Below are 15,587 nucleotides of genomic sequence, written 5' to 3' on the forward strand. Positions count from 1 at the left end.
ATCCCACTCTCTCTAATCCTTCCTCTCTCTGCCTTGCTGCCAAAAGGATCTCGGTTCTCAAAGGCCCTCAAGCCAGACTTGTTGGCCTGCCATCTCAGGGCCTCCAGGGGCTAAACCCAAATCTCTCTACCTATCAAATCTCCCACTTCTCCCCATGGAGCACCTTACCCTGCAGTTAAAGTGAATTCCTCACTGTTCCAGGGACAACCTCAGGTTTCTCCCCAACAGAGTTACTCATACCATTTCCTCCATCTGGATTGTAGCCAAGGCTTACATATCCACACCTTCCAGATCCCACTGAAATTTTACCCCCATCATTGTCTTTATTATGAAATCTCAGGGACAATTTCAGTAAACATTCCCCTTACCAATAAAAGGAAAATAATGATTGGATAAAGGCGGGTCAAGCTATTTGATATTCCATGATCATCACCACAACAGCTAACATATATTGACCATTTCCAATATTCCAGAAAAAGCCCTAAACATGAATGAACTAGTTAGTTTATCTTAACAATTTATGAGGTAGTTACTATTCTTACCCAATCTCAATTTACAGATGAGAAATCAGAGGCACAGAAGGTTAGTAACTTGCCCAAGGTCGCACAGCTAGCAAACTGAGGAGCTGAAATGTGAACACAGGAAGTCAGGTTCCAGAGTCCAGAGCCCTTGCACTTACTCACTGCTGTCTCATGATGATCTAAGTTCCCAGGTGGCCCCAGACAACACAATGATTTTAGCTGCTATAAAAATCCAATATACTAAAATAGAAAAACACATATTCTCTAAAACTGTAATTCTTTGGCAACCATAAGAGGTAAAAGTCAAGAATCAGAATTGCCCAAGTAGCTCTAAACGTATTTTCACTGGTTGTGGCGATGCCAAGACCAGACTTTGATTTTTGCAGCAACGGCACATGAAGCTAATAAGTTTAGTTTTAACCATTTTTGAGATGAAAGTGCCAACATGAAGCCACTAAGTAAGTAACTTTGAGACCTTAACTGATTTAGTCCCCCATTTGCTAATCTATCCAGGGAGGGTTTACACCTGGATAATTTCTATGCCCACTCCAACTTGAAATGGGTTATGACTAAATTCTGTGGTATAAAATAACCAGTCTTTAACATGATAATCTCATTTTCTCTTTTCAGAACATCTCCATATGGATACAATTATTTATTTGTTCCTTCAAAAATACTCACTACTCAAAGCACTAAGGGAGCGAGAATATATTACTTTTGTTACTCATTGATAAACACTCTTCTTGCCCTTAAAAGGTTTACAGTGTAGCAGTAGAGACAGGACATAATTAAATGTAATACTACGAAGGATGAAAGTGATAAATACTATGACTTTAACTACGGGATGACAGAGCGGGGAGAAGTAGCTTTTGGGTAGGGAAATTCATGGGGGCACACTTGAGGAAGGCTGGAGCTCCCCAAATCTACCAGGGAAACAAACGTCCAGCTTGCAGAAGCATTCTAGATAAGTGCCATTTAAGCCCAAACCGTAACTTTATTTTGAATTTATACTACTCTGAAGTTTATAATCGATAAGTTTTTTAGAAGATACATCACTGACTTCATTATTGAAATAATTATAAAACAAATGAGACTGTGTGCCAACACCTACAATCTGAGTGCGGCTTTAAAATATGATCCACAATTCTAAATCTTGCTGAAGGAGCAGGAGGGTGAAGGTCTTGGAGTCCGACAGCCATGGGTTTGAACACCAGCTCTACCTACCTCCTAGCTTTATCTCTCTTTGTCTATCAGTAAAAATGGAGCACTTGGCAAGGTGGTTGGGAGGAGTTAAGGAAGTGGTATGTGTGAGAGTGCCTAGCATTTAACAGGTCCTCAGGAAACCTGGGCTTCCTTTCCCTAAATTGGGTGTGAGGAAGAGAGAACTGTGATTTTAAAATCTGAAATAAATCAGGAACTCTTCTATTGCAACTAGGCATGCCAGGAGAAGCTACAGATCAGCAGAGTCCTCAGACTAACTAAGAAAGAAAAATCACAAAGGGAAAAACAGAGTGAACAAAAAGAAAGTGGAAGAGAGAATGACGATTGTAGAATGAAGAAAATCCACCCTAAATAGGAAACTCATTTACAAAGCTGGGGGAAAAGCCGTAGAGTCACGTTCCTGTTTGCAGGCATCAACATCCTCCACAGCTGGAAACCATTCTGGATTCCCCGTCTTCACTTTTCCTTCTATTTTAATCCAGCCCAGAGCCTCTTGAAATTAACAAACTGGATGTGTCCAGATGGATTCTATTCACCTTACTCAAAGTGAAGTGATATCCCATTTCGTTCCTTTTAAAACCGAAGGTTTCACTAGATGTGGTTAGGTAATCTGTAGCTGCTGATCCTTATCAGCCAGCGGAAGCAAGTGAGAATGGTACCAAGGTGATGTATGTTTTAAAGTATTTTGAAAACAATTAGACTTAACTTTTACCTTTAAAAATAGGCATTACAATTAAAGTTTAGAAAAATTTCACCCCTTTAATATTTAATTTTTTTTTAATTTAAGAGGTAAGTTATTTTATACATTCATTTAGAGAGCTGGAGATTTTCACTGACAAGAAGTGGTGATTACATTCTTCTCAAATCCTCATTTTATGGATAATAAATTATATGGATCCAAGTCACTTAATCTGCGGGTTTATGTTTCCTCATCTGTAAAACAAGGAGATTTAACCAAATGACCTCGAAGCAAAGCCTTTCGTTCTTGAATCTAGAAATCAGAGATGCATAAATCCAAATTTGTCATGTTGCTTGAGAAAAGCCAAAACAGGGCAAAAAAAAATTCCTGGTAGTATGTTTTCTCTTGCCGGATCAAGATGGCTCAATTTTTAAATGACCTTTGATGGGGAGTTTCTATCACTTTTCCAGGAAACCGCAAACCTAATAAAAATCTGTGTGCATACCTCCGTGTTTTCCATATGAACTTTTCTTTTTTGCTTGTTTAACTATAATAATTATTGGGGCTGGCCCCATGGCCGAGTGGTTAAGTTCGCACGCTCTGCTGCAGGCGGCCCAGTGTTTCGTTGGTTCGAATCCTAGGCGCGGACATGGCACCGCTCATCAAACCATGCTGAGGCAGCGTCCCACATGTCACAACTAGAAGGACCCACAACAAAGAATATACAACTATGTACCAGGGGGCTTTGGGGAGAAAAAGGAAAAAAATAAAATCTTAAAAAAAAAAAAACTATAATAATTACGACTTAGTTAAATAAAAGTTATGAACCCACCCTCTGCAACAGGTCTGCTTAAAAACAATTTTTTTCCTTCAGTTCTATCTGCCACTTTCCACAAGATTTTTGAAAGGTAGATTTATAGCCTCAAACAAAATGTAGGAAATAGCTCTTCTGTGCAAGTTAACCGTCTCTCTTCAAGAAGAAAAGTAAATCTTTATTCATGTTTTCATTCATTCAACAAATATTTATTTATTTTGTGAGGAAGAGTGGCCCTGAGCTAACATCTGTTGCCAATCTCCCTTTTTTTTTTCTCCCGAAAGCCCCCCAATACATTGTTGTATATCCTAGTTGTAGGTTCTTCTACTTCCTTTATGTGGGACGCTGCCTCAGCATGACTTGATGAGTGGTGCTAGATCTTTGCCCAGGATCCAAACTGGCGAACCCTGGCGCGCCAAAGCGGAGTCTGGGAACTTAACCCCTCAGACATGGGGCCGGCCTCCAACAAATATTTAGAGTACCAACATGTGCTAGATACTGTGTCAAATGCTAAGGAGATAATGGTGAGAATATCAAGCATCCCTAACTCATGGAGCTACAATCTAAGGGGGCACTCAGGTGTCAATCAGGCACAGACATATAATCATAAGCTATCCAAAGTACCCGATACTATGCAAACTCATAACCCCTGTGATTAAGTAGTCACTCTTCCAGTGAATCCACCAGCCTATAGTAGGTAAAAATATGTATTAATTTGCAGAATTGTTGGGTATTAATTTAGTAGATCGCTCCTATTTCCAGGTGATACGCAAGTTTTATATATTCAGATGAAAACAGAGTCTTTCTGACCATCATTGCCAGATGGGAGGAGATAGAAATGATTGACTCAACTCTCAAGAAAACGAATGTCCAATTTTAAATGGGGCACATTCTCTTAGCTGTCTGGTATTTCCCATAAAGATACCCACTTGGAGAGGAGAAGGGGTACATATGCCCTCCTCATCTTAGGTTGTATCTTCTTCTGAGGTCCTGTTTCAGTAGTACAGATGCTGAAGAGAGACAAAGAGAAGAACATTTGTTTCTCACATGAAATCCTTGACTGACCACCGGCCATTTCCCAGTATTTGGAGAAATTCTGGCCTCACAAACTGTCCAAGAAGTAAGTTTTACCCAAATGCCTGATAGATTATTTTTGTAAATACATACTCTTATCTAACTACATTCCACAGAGTATTGAACTGGTTTCATATTCTCTTTTTAAAAAAGGAAAGTTTGTGGGAAGATAGGAAACGCCCTTCATTCCCATGCAAAAGGGAAAACACTGGAATGCAAAGTATCGACCCAAACCACAATTCTGAAGCCTGCATTGGGATGTTGTCAAGGCTAGGCATTGCTGGGGTAACTTTCACAATATAAAGTGTCTAAAGATCTCATTACCAATGAGGACTGCATTCTTTAAGGATGACTTGGACAACATGTACTACTCTGCTTGTCATCTATACCATGAAATCCCAAGGTTGGAGCCAAGAAAACCCACAAGGAAATTGTCTCACACAAGCAGTAGAAGAGAGCGAGCCAGGAAGAAGAGGGGAACGGTCAGGAGGAAAACCACATGAGGAAAGAATTTGAGTGCAGCCTAGTGAAAAAGGCTGGGACGGAGAAGACGGAGCATCCAGGGGCCAGTCTCCAAGTCACAAAACCAGGGACATCAGCTTGACTGCCAAACCCAGGGAGCCACCCTTGGAAACACACAAAATGACCAGAAAAGAGCTTGATTAATATTAAGTAGCTGCCCCAATTTCAAGTGCCATCTCTAAGTAACTCTCCGAAAGACTCCTAGTGGAGGAACAAATTTTGCTTTTCCAGATCCTCTCAAAAATAATATGGTGTAAAGGTTCTCTTTGGGGATGGTAGGATTATAGAGAAATTTTATTTTCTAATTGTTATGTTTCTGTAATATTTGAATTATTACCAGAAAAACCCCTCACACTTTTATAATAGAACATAAATAAAAGATTTTAAAAATCAGGGAATGCTAATAACAATAACAATAAATAATAAATGGAAGGGCTGGCCCCATGGCCAAGTGGTTAAGTTCTCATGCTCCACTGCAGCGCCTCAGGGTTTCGCTGGTTCGGATCCTGGGCGTGGACATGGCACTGCTCATCGGGCCACGCCGAGGCAGCATCCCACATGTCACAGCCGGAAGGACCCACAGCTAAAATATACAGCTATGTACCGGGGTGATTTGGGGAGACAAAAGCAGGGAGAAAAAAAAAAGATTGGCAACACTTGTTAGCTCAGGTGCCAATCTAAAAAATAAATAAATACACAAATAAATGGATAATAAAAATCTTTTTAAAGGAGGTAAGCCTGCCATTTTTATTCCAGCTAATAGGTGGATGATAGGATAAAATATATGAGTACTTATTTTTTCTAATAACAGAACCAAGTCACATAGAAAGCAATGAGAGTAAGCAAAAAAACAGGACAGTGCACGGGAAAGTGCTTAACGTCTGAGGACTCAGGGCAACCCTGCCATTGGTTAGCTGTGTGACCTAGGGGAAGTCATTTAACTTCTCAGCCTGTTTTGTCAGCTTTAAAATACACTATCTCACAGGGCTGTCGCAGGAATTAATTAACATAGTTCTCTATCCTTGGCTCATTTGACACACTTTTCTTGGATGAGCTCATCCTTGCCCACGACTTCAGTCACCAACCATAGTCACAACCCGCAGCCCCTCCTCCTCCTGTGCATCCATGCCCCAGGCATCTCTAAACCAACATCTCAGTGGAACTCATCCTACCCCCTCATTCTCCAATCAAATCTGTCCTTCCTCCCCTTTTCTTATGCCAAATGGCAACAGCATCTACTTCAAGGTATCTGAGAGGCCCCTAGAATAACATCGAATAGCATGCACATTGCTAACCCTAAAAAAGTCTGCATAAATTTATAGGCCTCCACCCTCCTGCAGAGGAAAAACTCCACAGTTGAATCATCTTGAACCCCCCACCCCCGCTAGCGTCTGAATTGGACAGTGAAGACTTCTTGAAGCCACCGGAACCAGGTTAGCTTTTCTCTTCTGCGCCCAGATGGAATGACCACCCACTACACCTTTTTTCGGCCGAACCTTTCCCACCAGCCCTCTTAATTGACATAAGTGCACCCAGTCTACCAGCTGATTTCTATTTCTGAGCCTGGAAACCCATGACTTGAGTACTCCTCTTTTCCTAAAACTACCCCATCAGACTTCACCAAAGTTTGTATCCAGTGTGATGTTTCACAGAAATCATATTATCCCATCTCCTCATTTGCAGATAAGGAGATAGGTACAGTGGCAGCCTGGCTTTCCCTCTGCACAGGGCAGGTGGGAGAGAGAGAGCCACGGCAGACACCCGACACCCTGGTGCCTGGTCCCCCCTTCTCCCCGTTACGCGTGGGCTTGGGCAGGCTGTGAAGACAAGAATTCATACTGGCTGCTGAGTGAAACCTACTAGCAGCCGAAAGCCTGAAAACACAGCGCCGCTTCAGTCCTTTTTCCTCCACCCGAGCCTCCAGCCTCTTTCCACCGTCTCCACATCCACCTGCACAGGACACAGCCACCGCCCATACTTCCTCCAAGATCGGGCTGGTTTGTCTGTGGCTAGACTCCCACCTTCATCCCATCAGACATTAGGTTTCTCATATAACAATTAGGAAAAATACTGTTTAAAAGCAGTCCCCAGGAACGGGTCTCTGAAATGAACAGAGCCCCAGCTGCTGCTCACAACCCTGATCCTGGGGAGGCGGGGGGTGTTGGGATATAACTAAAACAGCCTTTCAGCAAATAACTACAAAGTGGGACAATCCAAAAATTGTAAAAAGTGGGAGCACTTTTTTCTTACAGACAGAATGCTTTCCTCAAAGTCTGTATAAACTCTGAGAGGTTAAACCTAACGGGATGCCAAGAATTAACAACAACACAAAAGACGTTTTCTTAAGTTTCCAAAGACCAGGCTTTCTATTTGAGGCCCAGTGACTAATGCCTGTAACAGCCTAACGTTACAAAGTGCTGATCAGCAGAAAGTTTCATGTTTGGGAATGACAAGGCCCACATGTGCATTCCAGGGACTGACAAATTTTGCAGTACTCAGAGGAAGCCGGCGGTGGGAGGGAAGCAATGTGACAAATAGGCAAGAAGTATTTATAAAGGCACGATCTGATTAGAAACAGATGCTCCAGCTGCTCTCTCGCACCACCCGACATCACAGAGATGATGAGAAGCCCTTCCCGCAGCTAGCCACCTAGGAAAGGTAATGAGAAAACCATGGAGGGTCACTAATCATTTCAAAACCCTCTGGTTTTCCAGTGGGATCCCAAATAATCCGATTCCATTTCAAACATATCACCTTTCTTGTTGAGGAGAAAACCACCCAAATGTCTCACGGTCGCTCACTGGGTCATTTCTGTTCCTTCTGTCCTGTCTTTACGGTGTGTTATATCTTTCAGACAAGTTTTTTTTTTCTTGAGGAAGATTAGCCCTGAGCTAACATCTGCCACCAATCCTCTTTTTCCTGAGGAAGGCTGGCCCTGAGCTAACATCCCTGCCCATCTTCCTCTACTTTATATGTGGGATGCCTACCACAGCATGGCGTGCCAAGCAGTACCATGTCCACACCCGGGATCCGAACCGGCGAACCCAGGGCCGCTGAGAAGCAGAATGTGCAAACTTAACTGCTGCGCCACAGGGCCGGCCTCCAGACAAGCTTTTTTAAGACAGTGATGAATAGGAGGTCAAAGATAATTCAGGGCCCATATCAGTTGGAAGTGTTTTTCCTCAACTTTTTATGCCGTTCTACTCCTCATATTCACACATCAATTCCTCAGTGCTTCCTATCTGAGAGATATTGTGGCTCAGTTTGTGTATTTCTATTCACTCAATGCATTAATCAGCAAATAATGAAATATGGACGGAACACTTCCTTCCCTATGCCACCATTTCTATCACCGGATATAAATTAGCCACTTCCTTTTTGAAAGATCATTTATATCTGTCCCTTTCTGAAAATGGAAGGGGGTTTCAGTTATGGTAATGACCATATCAAGGCAGTCTCTGAGAAAGAAAAAAAAAAGCCAAACCACCTCGAAGGCAGTCATAAACAAGAGCACCAGGGACGGTGCAGTCACAGCCTGGCCACTTTTTCCTCCCAAGACAAATTCAGGTCCTAAGCCAGCTGATCCAGAACTTCTCAGAGTGCAGCCATACATTTCTAGCCCCTGAAAATTGAGAGACTATATGAAAAATAACCAAAGCCATGATAAACACATTTTCAGGAAATAAACATACAAATTAAAACTTGATATCACTCTGAAAATATTACTAAACAATCTTGGCCAAAATTCTCAAGCCTTCCTAAGAATTCCACTACATCCTAATCTCAGCCCTGGACGAAACACTAGAAGGGTGGAATAGAAGCTGTTTACATAAATTTGGGGTATGTGTCAGTTCCCTATTGCCATGTAACAACTTATCACAAAGTTAGTGGCTTGGAGCAACACCTATTGATCAGCTCTTGGTTCTACGGGTCAGAAGTCTGCATTGGTATGGCTGGGTTCTGCGCTCAGGACATCACAATGCTGAAATCAAGGTGCTGGCCAGGCTCAGTTCTCATCTGGAAACTCTGGGGGAAAATCCCACTTTCAAGCTTGTTTAGGCCGTTGACAGAATTCAGTACCTTGCGGCTGTAGCACTGAGGGCCTACTCTCCTGCCTGGCTGTCCGGCCAGGGGCTGAGCTCAGCTCCAAAAGGTCACCCACAGTTCCTAGCCATATGGCCACCTCATCTTCAAAGCCAGCAACCGAGAATCCCTCACGTCCCCCTTACATTTCAAATCTCCTTCCTCGGGAAGAGTTCAGTCCCTTTTAAAGGACTGATTAGGTCAGGTCCACCCAGGACAATCTTAGAGTCAACTGTGCCATAACAGAACCTAATCACAGGGTGGCTGTCCCATCATATTCACAGGTTCTGGGGGTGATCCTGGGCCTGGACACCAGGTGGCTGGGATCTTGGGGCCCTCTTAGGATTCTGCCTACCACCGAGGGCATTATAATATTCCTATATTCTCCTGTGTGACTTTAGGATAGGATATAATAATGAATATTAGCATTTCTCTAACTGAAAACAAACAACTACGTCACCAGGGGCAAAAAGGACAGAAATTAGTAAAAGCATAGTAAACTAGATCTCTCTCAATTCACTAAAGCATGTGCACCCTCTTTTATACCAAATTTGATAAGGCAACTAACCACTAACCAGCTAGAGAATCATTTTGCCTTTGGAGGAAGTCTTCCAACAAGAAAGTAAACCGCAAATAGTTAGGTGCCTACTACGTAACAAGAATTCTAGAAAATGCAAAAGCTTCTTAAGGAACTCAAGCCTTATTAGGGAGAAAAATCAGAGATAAAACAGAAGACAACTGCAAAATATTAGATGATGAAATATGGCACAAAGGTTGTCAAGGTCAGACAGTAGAGATTAACACGGGCCACAGCAAAAGAGTAAGGCTTTCTTAGGGGGGTTCAGATCTGACCTAGCTCATGATAAGGTGAAATAAGGTTTGGATAGTTGCAGACAAGGAATGGAGATGGAAGGAGACCAAGAGGTAGAATGTGCTGTCAAGGGAGGCAGCAGGAACAGAAAGAGGTCCAAGGGGCATGGAAGTCAATGAACTGGAAAAACTGAAGAATTAAGGTTAGAGGATATAAGGGCCAGCCCTGGCAGCCTAGTGGTTAAGTTTGGCCCTCTCTGCTTTGGTGACCTGGGTTCAGTTCCTGGGTGTGGCTCTACGCCACTTGTCTGTCAGTGGCCATGCTGTGGTGGTGGCTCACATACAAAAAAAGAGGAAGATTGGTAGTGGACGTTAGCTCAGGGCAAATCTTCCTCAGCCAAAAAAAAAATGTAGAGGATATAAGACTTTAAAACTGGTTCACATTTCATTTTACGGGGGACACTCCTTAAAGTGAAGCATTATGAAGGCACATATAAGTGATGCACAACTGAACACATATTCCCAGGATCTGTCACTGGGTGTTAACTGGGAACAATCACAGAGCAGTCACATCACGAAAGATTTTTCTGCTTCCTACTCCACAGTGCACTTAGGAACATATCTTCCCCCCAGAGCAGCAGACCAAGAGATCTTGGGTGTAGAACTGGTTTGAACCAAGATTACTAGCCTGGGTAACCACCCAAACGGTAAGCTATTTGAGGCAAACTTCCTTCAGAGCATTTAAAAAAAAAAAAAAAAAAGTGTATCTTGCAGAGAACCTAATAGATTGATTCCACCAGTTATGGCTACAATTTCTGTCATTCTAATCAAGCTAAAGCTTTCTTATTTCTTCCTTACTCTGTTTTCCTTCTCACAAAATGGAACTAATTAGTAACCACTAAAAAAAAAAAATAAGTATTCCCACCAGCAGAACAAACAACTTTCTGCCTTCAGAAGGCTGACTGCATAACATAGAAGCATCCATCCAGTTGCGGGAGAAAGTTGGTTTGGGGGTTTTCTCATACATTTTGGCGCGCTTAGGAAAGCAGAGCCAAGAGGCTATATTACAATTTTCCTCTACTCACAAATGTTTCCTATTGATGGATGATTGTAGACGCGGGCTTTCTTGTCTCCATCAGCTAATGCAAAACAAACCTCCTTTTCACATGCTGCCACAGAAGAATGTTCCCACAGTCCCCTCCACCCCTCCATTGTCTCTTAAAGAGGCATTTTCATTATCATTATTAGCACGGTATTTCTGAAAAACCAAGTAGGACCCAAGAAGGACACTGGGAAACCTCTACTACATACAACAACCTGTTATACAATCCCATCAGCTCTCAGAAGTAGAGATAAAATATGTGCAAACAGCAGAGGTTACATTTTCATGCATGTTGTTTGCACAAAGCACAAAGGGGTTGGTCAGCAACCTAGACTTCTCACTGAGACGGGGCCCAGTTCCACCTCAGTGCTCCTAGACTAATAGATTAAGAGTCATGGGATATGTGAAATGAGGATATGTTTCTGACAGTCTTTGATACCATGATTACGGGGAAGCATTAAGCTGAAATCGAAACTTGAAAGATCACAGCTTGGCAAGGATCCTTGCTGTAATTCATACATTCTGCAGGAAGGAGAAACTGAGAAAGTTAAATGAAACCCAAGGTGAAACAAAGAACAGAATTAGCAGAAGTCTTAGGCACTGATCCAAGTAGCTGCCTTAAACTCTTCCAAAGCCTAATGGTTCACTAGAATAATTATTATTCATGTAGTGAAAATGAAAGGCAGGCAAGGGGAAATAAGTGATAATTACACTGGTAAAAACACGAAGAGCAACTTTGGCCATTTGGATTTGAGAAAAATCCAAGCCTCAAATCCCTCCCACATGAAGAGGGTCAGACCCTCTCTCTTACTGTAATCATGGCTGCAGTTAAACCCTTTTGCCACCACTGCACCAATGGGCAGGCTTCGGTTGGCAATGACCAGGAGTGGGTTTTGTGCACTGTGGCAGCTGCAACCGCCGATGTAAAGAAATAGGCTTGGCAGCCATCCCCAGGGTTCCTGCTCCGTGCCACTTCCTACCCACTCTTTAGCCCAGATAGTAATAATGCGGAAGACAGTGTGACAGCCACAAGTCATCTGGCTGCTCACACGCACAAACCCTCAGGAACAATTGCTGTAAAACCAGGTATGTTTGGACAGAGAAATGAGCGAAGCTTCTGTCCTCATGGAGAGTAGAGCATTAATAAATGTACCTCGTATCTCACCTCATATTCTGAGATGAAGGCAGAAAAGTAGATTGATATTGAAAGCATCGGTTCAAAGCTGCCTGGAGTACCTGAATAATGAAGGTTAAAATATTTACAGTAGGGAAAAGAGGGAAGAGACTCAACTACTTTTTTGGCTAGAGAACTAAAAAGAGGGGCTCTAACATTTCCCTTGATCAATCCACCAAAAAGCAACCACTGAACATTTATGTAAAGACCACAATGCTAAGTGCGGTTTAGCAAAAAGAAACCAGATATCCCGAGGCCGCCATGCTTGGTCTACCCTTCAAGCTTCTCAATACTTTCCTCCTTCTACCACAGCCATCACATAAATAACACTTCACTGGGCACTGTTGTGCCAAGCACCATACCTGGAACTTTAAAAAATCTTCCCCTTTAATCCTCATAAAGCTGTGAAGTAGATATTATTGGCTCCATTTTATAGATGAGGAAACCAAACTTCAATTAAATGGCAGAGCCAGCACTCAAACCAGTTTTGTGAGATTCCAAGTCCACCCCCACCCATACCTTAAGCTGGACAACTGACTCTTTTCAAAGCACACCCACCTCTGCACCGAGAATGCCTCCATCCTCAGCTCCACCTGGCACATCCTACTCACCCTTAAAATTCCAGGCAAAATGCCACCTTCTTCACTAAGCCTTCCCTGGTTCCTAGATTTAGACACCAGTGCTCCTATCCTACAAGTGTTCACTGTGTTTGGACAGCTCGTTGCATCCTGCTCCTAGGAGTGCACTCACCCTCCCATGGGTCAGGCCCCAGAAGAATGTCGACTTTGTGAGGACAGGAACCCTGTCTTACTCATCTTACTTTGCACTTTACTTACCACAATGGCACATGGAGCCAGTGCCGTATGTTTAGGATGAACGAACGCAGACTCAGTTCTCACAGAGTTCACCCCCCACCCGCCGCCCTGCCTCCTCCAACGAAAAAAACAACTGCCCTACAGGAGGGAGCATTCATTATGGGCTAAAACGTCCCAGATGAGTTTGATGGGGAGGTGAGGTTTAGCGGGGGCCCTTGGAAAATGGAGAAGAGAGAGACCTTACTGCTCTAGCCACATGCTTCAGTATGGTCCTTTCCCAACACTTAGTGGCAACTAACTGTGCCTAGTCAGAGGTCAAACACTGTCGGGGCGCTTGCTCTTGGGGAAATAATTATTCTGCTGAAGTTAAAGTTAATATTTACAAATCTATCTATCCAGCTAGCTACGCCAGGCACCATGCTGCGTACTTTACGTTGACCTCACTTCTTCTCACAGTCAGCTCTGAGGGATGCACTATTACTATTCCCATTTTACGGCTGAGACAACCGAAGCTCAAAGCCTGAGCTGCTCAGGGTCATGCAGCAAGTCAGCTGTGGTTCAGAGCCGGGCAGGCTGCCCCCAAGGCCCCTGCCACTACATTAGTTAGCAAAGAGAGCCTAGAAAAGCCACTCTGGTCAACCTTTTATAAACCAGAGTGAGATGTGTGTGTTGGCCATCAGGGGATTTCCACAGCCTCATGTGAGTGGAGGCACCATCTTCTGAGGTCAGAAATAGTAGGAGAAGTAGCTCTGTCATGGCACACAGGCCCTAAGCCACCATGTGGGAGCTCATAAGGACAGCGAAGCGGGAGCTAAGAGGGGGAGGGGAGCAGGAAGCAAGAGGAGGAAGAATCTGAGAAGAGACGCATTTCCACCTCCAGCTGCTAGAGTGGCTGTTTGCATTTCTCACACACAAGGAACAAGTCTAACCTAAAGATTATAGATTAAAGTTGAACAGCCTGCAGCAATCACTCCTACTCTCATCCAAAAAGCAGAGTATCAAGTCTCCTTTCGTATTTCTCTCTAGCGACACTATAAAACCAGTCACCTAGAAAAATCCATGAAAGCTCACACAGAAGAGGCAAAGAAAATGTATCAGAGAGAAGAAAGGCAGGATGCAGTTTGCAGTCCTGACTGATTCAAACCACATGACTAACACATCCGAAATTCCTATCGCTTCCTCCTTAGCTTCTCAGACCACAGAGGAGCAATCACACATATGGTTGTGTTGCCAAAAAACTTTTGGTAATAGGGTCTGGAGAAGAAGAAATATTTTCTGAATTTCAATTAGATAGAAAATCCAATGAAAAATTCTGCTGCATTATTATGTTGGTTAAGAGGTTTGCTTTGCATTTTTGAAGAATGTCTTAAATACGTCAATGAAGTCTGACAGATGTGCATTAAAAAAAGAAGAAAAGAAGTATTTTCTGCACTCCTACCTACTATGTGCAAGGAACTGGCAAGCCATTTTATCATCTTAATTATCCTAAAAAAAGATGCACCTTTTGGGATGGGAGGACATCTCCAGGTGCATCCCTCATCCTGTCTAGAGGGGAAGAGGCTCAGCCTTTTAAGATGAGACTAAGGAGAAAATAAATAGCCATTGATTTGCTGATGGAACACCACTATGCACTTCTCAGTTTATATTAAAAAATAAGCCTTTTAAAACTAGTAATATTTTTTACTCTCAGGGAAACTAGTGTTCATGTTTCTCAAGCCTTCTCTGAGCGAAGCATTAGCTGGCAATTTCACTTATGTTGTTTCCCTTAATGTAATATTTACTTAGACTCCCATCTCTGAAGGCATTTTAATTGCATTCACATTCCTTTACATGTACTTGTCTGCAGCTTGCAATGTGGAACAAATATGCAAACCACCAGCCACTGTGGCACCAACACAAAATACTTGTTTTTTTGATGTCCTAACAATCCATAAGGTATTTACAAATAGTTTACTCAGACCTATGCAAACATATTCAGATGTCATCAATTTAGGCAATAATATTTCTGCAAGTGCAACAAATAGCAAGCCCTTCCAAAATCAAACTTTAATAAATTTAAAGTCACCTAATTATTTAATACCATTTTCTCTCCTTCCAATAAAAATTGGGAGTTGCAGGGTCTGCCCTGTGGCCAAGAGGTAAGTTCGCACACTCTGCTTCGGCGGCCCAGGGTTTCGCCAGTTTGAATCCTGGCCACGGACATGGCGCTGCTCATCAAGCCATGCTGAGGTGGCATCTCACATGCCACAACTAGAAGGACCCACAACTGAAAATACACAACTACGTACCGAGGGACTTTGGGGAGAAAAAGGAAAAATAAAATCTTAAAAAAAAAAAAATTGATTGTTTCTTCCTCTTGAGCCTTCTCTTATGGTCTAAATTTCTCTCCCACCAAATAGACTTTCTTTAGAAAACTATCTTCTTCTCTCCTCTTCATTTCATATTATATTGTGTAGCTGGACTTATCCACCTTAAAACAAATCAGCACACACACATACAGAGCTTCTTTAGCCACTGTGTTCCATAGCTAAAAGACGTCCAGGACCTCCGTCCCTATTCCAGCTGGGGTCTGCTTTAATGACAGGCACCACCATTTCTCTGGGCTTCGGTTTCCTCATCTGTAACACAGGGGAGTGGGGAGGGGTTGTTGAGGGAGGGTGCACAAACAATCTATAGTTCTGAAATTATGGGATTCTGTCACTCACAAAGGGATAAGAGAAGAAAAGTTGCAAGAGCCCACCTTAGAGTGGCTATCAGGCTTCAGATAAAACC

The 15,587-nt window shown here is 42.8% G+C and overlaps 1 protein-coding gene across 10 annotated transcripts in view; it reads right to left on the bottom strand.

The window, feature by feature from the left end:
* Window positions 1–15,587, bottom strand: part of SEPTIN11 (septin 11) — an 86,136-nt gene that overhangs the window by 46,694 nt on the left and 23,855 nt on the right. For 2 of the 10 annotated variants that reach the window (XM_070263635.1, XM_070263634.1), the window contains exons 1-2: window positions 4,165–4,240; window positions 543–625 (exon numbers count right to left, since the gene is read on the bottom strand). The exons of 7 other annotated variants lie outside the window; for them this stretch is intronic. The gene's annotated coding sequence lies outside the window, so the exon portion shown is untranslated. Of the gene's footprint in view, window positions 1–542; window positions 626–4,164; window positions 4,241–15,587 lie in introns of those variants that run through there. One more of the 10 variants, XM_070263633.1, reaches the window with a different exon arrangement.

The sequence above is a fragment of the Equus caballus genome, chromosome 3 (assembly GCF_041296265.1).
Source record: "Equus caballus isolate H_3958 breed thoroughbred chromosome 3, TB-T2T, whole genome shotgun sequence".
Lineage (NCBI taxonomy): Eukaryota > Metazoa > Chordata > Mammalia > Perissodactyla > Equidae > Equus > Equus caballus.